The following is a 7,113-nucleotide window of genomic DNA, read 5'->3' on the forward strand; positions in this document are numbered from 1 at the left end:
ATGCTCACTTTATTTTTTACTACTATCCACGCTATAATATACCATGAACCTTTGTTTGCCCTTTGTTATCACATAAAACACTAATTTTTCTATTTTTGCTTATTGTGACTATCTACTTCAAGCAATTCTTTTCCTGATTATTAAGGGAACAAATCCTTGACCCATTTAATTTATTACCTTTATCCAGAGACTATAGTTTGTAACTTTGAAGAGTTGGATATCATATGAACATAAAGAATCAAAGTTAACATATAGGAATACAGAGTAATTTATAGCCACAAGGAATTGAGTTATGGTTACTATAGTAACCTTAACTATGAATGTTAAGTCTTTCTAAGGTAGAAAACTCAACCATAATAGAGCAGAAATATGGCTTTTTCATGCTTAATAAGCCAGAAATATTATATATCATAATTGTGTGCAATAAATTACATCTGTGGAGTAAAGAAACCGCTAAGATGGTAAATCAGCAATTTTTAAGGGTTGACTAGCTTCTTCAAAATGTCCTGTGGGCAGAAAAATAATATACTTCCCTGCAAATTGTCTATTGATATCTATGTAATACAAAAAGTGAAAACAAACATTTGGATATATAATAGTCTTGGAAATAAAGACAAATATCTAATAAAATCACAGACCCTCAGAGTGGTAAGGACCTTAGACACCAGCCCAAAGCAGAAATGTGTTGTAATAGATTGTAGCCAGACTTGGCTTAAACCTCCAACAATAGAGATCTGATTTTCTCACCAAGCAGTCCTTCTGGTTGTTGTACAGATTGAGGTGTTATTATGAAGTTGTTTCTTTGAGCCAACAATACGCCTTCTATTTTGCTTTCACCCGCTGACTCCTGCTCTGGTCTCTGGAATGACACAGTGAAAATAATCCCTATAACAACACTTGACAGTCCTTTAGATATTTGAAGACAGCTATTAAGGTTTTCCACTAGTCTGATTCCTAAGTTTAACCTGTCTCTGTTCCTTCAACATTTCCCATAGATCATAGTTTTCTGACACTGCCAGCATCTGCCAGTCCCATAAGAGATTGTAGATGTCTTTCTTGAATTATAGGGGAAGAGGTTGCCGAATTGAGCAAAGTAACTTTTCCATGTATCTAGTACATTCCAGGGATTGTGCCAACGTGATCTGACTATCTCAGAATGAAGGGATTAACACTTTCCATAACATTCTTATTAACCATGTGGTCAACTAAATACTCCAGATTGTTTCACGTGAACTGCTGTCTGATTGCTTTTTCCTCCCATTTTGTACTTACATATTTGCATTTCCAAGTCTAGACTGCAGACTTTTATTCCTGCCAAATTTCATCTTGTTGTTTTGGTCTGATATTTTTGTCTGGAAGTATAAAGTTGGGCAATAAAATTTTGAATCTTGAGTCAACCATTGCCAAGCTCTTAGAATCTAATAATTATGTCTTCTATTTCCACTGATATAAGTGTTGATCAGTAGAGATTGAGGAAAGGAACCCTCCAGTCTTCCCTGTTTGCCTGCATTCCAGATTGAAACAGAGATATGAATGATACCCTTATCTTGCATATTTGTCCTTAGATAGTCTTTATAAAGCCTTTTAATACTACAGTCTTATGTAAACTCACAGCCACCTATAAGATGGACTTACAGCCATTATTATCTTTGTTTTACAGATAGGGATACTTGCAAGGTCATACAGCTACCAAACAGCACAGTTAAGACTAGAACATAATCCAATTCTTCCTCGTCTGTACTATTGCATCTACCAGCAGGACTCATGCTTACCTTGAGGAAAAAAAGTAGGCTCTATCTTACCAACATGAGCTGCCATTGAAATCCAGATAGCATTAGGAAGAAAGGAAGGTTCTCAATATCCTTTAACCTGACATGCACTATGTCCCTGATAAACAAAGCAAGACAACATTTAAAAGTAATCTCTGGGCTATGATTCTGCTTACATAACCAGCATATCCATAAGGTTATTAGGAGAGGTAATTCTTTTTTCTGAAAATATTATACGCCAATCTTAACATTCCACTCCCACCAATCTAATAACTGGTAAAATATGATAAAATTTTTTTGAATGTTTTATCCTAAAAAGACATGTAAAAATGTATATTCTTTTCTAAAGATGAGTCCTTTACATAATAATTTGTTCTACCATTTCATGATAGGTAGGTTCATATTTTTCTGGAAGAAGGACATTATTAGGTGCCAAGCTTTCAGAAACCTTTACAAGACTCTATAATGGTTTGGAATACTGCTAAACAGGAGACAGTAGCCAATTGATGAAAGTTTCTTTTCCATCCTGACAGGAATCTTCATCTGCATATAGAGACTCAAATTCATTTTTAGTTATTTTCTGATTACCTCCTTACATATATTGGTCTATGATTGCTTCTCTAACTTGATTTGTCTTATTATTTGGAAATTTTGCCCTTTTGTAGCAAATATGAAACCAAAACAGGTTTTGGATATTGTGACTTCTAGAGACCTGAGATCATTTGTCTCCAGTGTAGAGTCTAAGTCATTCTTTTTATTCTTCCTCCTGCTCCAAACATAGCTTAAAAAGTCACTTAGGCTGCATTTAGTAACTTCTTTTCAAACTTTCAAATGTATTCTGGGTTTTAATCTTTCTGACATTATTTCTAGATGTTTGTGTTTCTCTTTTCAATTAGAGATTATTTTTGAGTTTCTTCTTTCTTTTTTTGCGTCTTTTAAAGCGAAAGAGATGAATCAGAAAACTCTTTATACAGCAATACTGATTTTTTTTACTAATGCTTCCTCATTTTCTTTTTTCTTTGAGTTATTTCTTTTTTAATTTCATCTTTTATAGATCTCCAACCCTCAAAATTTGTTCAAAAAAAGAAAGAAATCTCTTACCCATTACATACCATATTCCATTTTTAGAGTCTCTAAGTTAGAGGTGTATCTGTGTTTTTACTGAAATTTTAGAATTTCGGTTCTTTCCTAATTTATTACATTTTTTATACCCTTTGAGTTACTGGCAAGAACAAATTAGCCAAGAATATGGCCAAGAATACCTTCATACTACAGAGAAAATGTAGTGATGAATGGGTTTGACCAGATGTTTTCCTCTTTGGTTTAAGCAGAAAAACTGTAGAAATACTCTTCCCAATCCATACACATTTCGTATGGATAATGCCTTGGCAGCACCAAATGGGATGGAAAAGGTCTTTGTAAAAATAAAATGTTATTTAGTGAAGTTTGATTACTATTATTTCTGGCATGCTAATATCTTAGAATTATTATTTCATGTGGTGGAAAATTTGAAGATGTGTATAAAAATTATTAAATTCCAAATACATGCAGACTTAATATCTTTAGGAGCTGGTATTTTCTGTGCATTAAGGCCTAGCATATTGGTCTTATCAGAAAGCTGAATACTAATATGAAGAAATAAGCCCCTATTATTGTGGGTTAGTTACCTCAGAAGCTTACCAGTTACTATGATGCTAACCAGAGACTAGGTTGCCAGTATAAAGGCTGCTTCTACCAGAGTCACTCTGCCCAGTGGTAGACAAGGAAGCAGAACCTTGACAAGGAGAAATTCATTTTATTATGGTGAGATCCTTTGTGTACTCAGTACGGTAATTTCAGACAAGCTTGTTAGAAGATTCTGATCTTTCTATTTATTTCATCGTGCAGTACCTTCACTAGAAAATATTAATAAAAGCAACATATTAGGGCCTCATAAGACCTGTTCCTATTTCCCTCATTCCAGAATCAATAACATGCATGACTGTGTGTTCCTAACTCATCCTGGAATGATAGCAACAACCACATGAACCAACTTTTTTCCCCTTTAGAATTTATGAAGCACCTTACATGTGCTATCTAATTCAATCCTCAGAACAGTGTTACCAGGCAGGTGATATGGTTTGGTTGTGTCCCCACCCAAATCTCATCTTGAATTGTAATCCTCATAATCCCTACATGTCAAAGGAGGGAGATGGTGGGAGGTGGTTAGGTCATGGGGGTGGTTTCCCCCATGCTGTTCTCGTGATAGTGAGTGAGTTCTCACTAGATCTGATGGTTTCATAAGGGGCTCTTTCCCTTTCACTTTCTACATGAGCTCTCTCATCTGCTGCCATGCAAGATGTTCCTGCTTCCCCTTCTACCATAATTGTAAGTTTCCTGAGGCCTCCCCAGCATTGCAGAACTGTGAGTCAATTAAACCTCCTTTCTTTAAAAATTACCCAGTCTTGGGTAGTATCTTTATAGCAGTGTAAAAACAGACCAATACAGTAGGTGTAACTATTTCAATTTTACAGATAAGAAAATTCTTTGAAGGTCAATTACTTGCTTCAAGTGAAAGGCTAGGTAGTGACATCAGTGAACCAGAACATCAGTGAAGGCAGATCTCCTTCAATTTTAAATACATCATGTATTCTTTTTGTTACATTACAACTATGAGAAAATCTGTGGCTTCTTTAAAAATTCCATCAGAGGATTCAAAGAAGAGATAGAGGCAGAGGTTAATGGTAGCTTAGGTCTGGAATAAGTGGTATTAGATGAAGGTAAACCTAAATAGCAAGGTCCTCAACTGGAAAAAATTTAAAGAACTATTGTACAGAATGATCCCATGATAAGAACTCTCCAATGACAAGAAATGTCAGTGGCTCCAGCTCTAGAAATCACCTTTACTCTCAATTGGGATGAACCCTAAGATGAAATTAAAAGGCTAATTAGGATCTTTGGCTTCTGAGACATAGTTCATTGGGCATAAATGGAGAAAGACATCAGATGATGAGAAAAGCAAAGAAAAAAATTCGGTAGTTTACAGTCGTTATATTAGACAAGAAAGACAAAAGCTTTCCAATGTCATATCTTTATTTCTTGTAGTGAACTACATTTCTGTTTGCCAAATATTCTTGTTTCCCTCCCTGCAATGTTCATCACTGCAGAACCCTTCCTGTGGGAAGATTATACATTCCCTTCCTATTGCACTTGAAAGTGATTGTGAAACTTGGTTTGACCAATGAAGAACAGAAGTGAGTGTGTGTGTTCTGAGTGTGAGCTTTAAGAGCCAGCCCATGCTTTGCCATGTGTCTTTTCTCTTCTTCAAGAATAGCAACATCCTGAGCAGCAACAGCTCCAATCTATCTATTAACACTTGGCAGATTAGTCCTATCAGAAAGCTAAATCTTTTCTTTTTCAATTGTTAGCATTTAATGGACATCCCTCCATGTGGCTTCAAGCCACCAAGACCCCAACCTCACACCCCCACCCCACCTCTGACACCCTTAATCGTCTCCTTGGCTCTTCTGCTGAAGAATTTGGCCTTCACAACAACAGCTGCTTTGGGAGCTTTCCCTTTTCCAGAACTTTTTAGTTGCCAGATCATACCACGTCAACAATAGGAGCAGCTCCAGTCTTGTTTTTAGCAACTTTCACCCATGTCTGCTCCCTGACCAAAGTCCGCAATTTGTCAAGATTGACAGCAGGGCAGAAGCTCTGGTTTCTCTTTAAGTGGTAATGCCTCATGCCAACTTTCCCAAAGTAACCTGGGTGATATTTGTCAAAGTTGATCCTGTGTGATGCATGCCACCAGCCTTACCACGGCCTCCTGGGTGCTTCCAGTGCTTTACTTTTTTCCAGTATGGCTGTGGCCGTGGCTCACATAGCCCAAAAGTTTCTGGGTCTTCCTCAGTCTGGATGGCATGTCAGCAGCCCAGACAAAAGCAAGAAAGCTGAATCTTAATGATACAGTGTGCCTGAGTCAATCCTGGGACCCCTCTCCATTACATTCTCTACAATTATATCCTAGGTGATCTCATTCAGTTCCATGACTTTAAATACTAACCACAAATGAACAACTTGTGAACCTCATAAAGGTTATATTCAGCATCAGCCGCTCCTCTGAACTCCAGGCTCATGTATTCAACCTCTCCTCTTATATGTCAAATGACGACCTCAAACCTAACATGAGAAAACCTACCATGTGAATTTCTGTCAAGTCATCTATTACCATCATATTTTCTATGTCAGTATAGAAATTTCCTTTCTCTCAATGTTTACACAAAAACCTTGAGATCATCCATGCCTCATCTATTTTCTCACGAGACATATCCCATAGGCAAACTGTGTGAACTCTACCTTCCAGTCATACCCAGAGTCTGACTGTCTCCACCTTTATCACTAGAGTCTCAACCATCTCCGTCTCTCATATGGATTATTGCAATAGGCTCCTACTGAAACACCTGGTTTTTAGCACTGTATACTCCACACATGGAAGCCAATGGGATCATTTGAAAATAGAAGTTAAATCATCTCATTCATCTGAACTCACAAGATAAACTCCATATTCATTATCCTACCCTTCTGTTAACCTCTTGTTCTCCTTCACGTTTCTTTTTCTTCTAGGATCTTATCTCTTATCCTGTCCTTCGTCACTACCCTCCAAATTGGCCTCCTTTCTGATCCTCAAATAAGAGAGGCATGCTGCCACCCCAGGCATTGCATTTGCTTTTCTTCCTGGAAAAGGTTATTCCCAAGCTATCTGCACACTTTAATTCAAGTGTCTACTGAAATATCATCTTACCAAAAGTCCTTCCTTGAGCACAGTATACAAAATAGCATTTAATCTTCCAGGGAGAATTCCCTGGCTGAGTGTGGAAGCATGCTGCATGTGATTTGGGCTGGTCACTGCCAAGGCAGGGTTAGTCTGAGCTGGCATGGAACCACCCCTCATAGCTTCAGCTGAAATCAGGAGTGGGCCACATGGATGTGAAACACACCATAGAAGCATTGACTAGCGTTGACACGGAGATATGATGACAAGTTTTTGCCCAGTTAAATGAAAATCTGTTTATAGATGAAAGCAATTAACTGATGAGGCTACTAAATGAGACTTGGAGAAAACTGATTACTGACTGAGGCAATTATTATAAACTAATTGACTAATGAGGACTAATTCTAGCAATTTTACTAATGTATAATGAGGTCATTTCCCTAACTTCCTCATAAATTTATTATTTTGTAAGCCATTGCCACCCAAACTCTTTTTGTTGTTTTATTTTGTATTTTTTGATTTTAGATTTATGTGTTTAAATTTTAAAAAGATAAATGCTTTGTATAAAAAAGCTATAGGAAGCTATAAAGA

General features: G+C 36.9%; 1 pseudogene; it reads right to left on the minus strand.

Annotated features, from left to right (window-relative positions):
- Positions 1–3,723: 3,723 nt before the first annotated feature.
- LOC129031578 (large ribosomal subunit protein uL15-like) lies at positions 3,724–5,673 on the minus strand (annotated as a pseudogene).
- Positions 5,674–7,113: the final 1,440 nt, after the last annotated feature.

The sequence above is a fragment of the Pongo pygmaeus genome, chromosome 11 (genome assembly GCF_028885625.2).
Source record: "Pongo pygmaeus isolate AG05252 chromosome 11, NHGRI_mPonPyg2-v2.0_pri, whole genome shotgun sequence".
NCBI classification, from domain to species: Eukaryota; Metazoa; Chordata; class Mammalia; order Primates; family Hominidae; genus Pongo; species Pongo pygmaeus.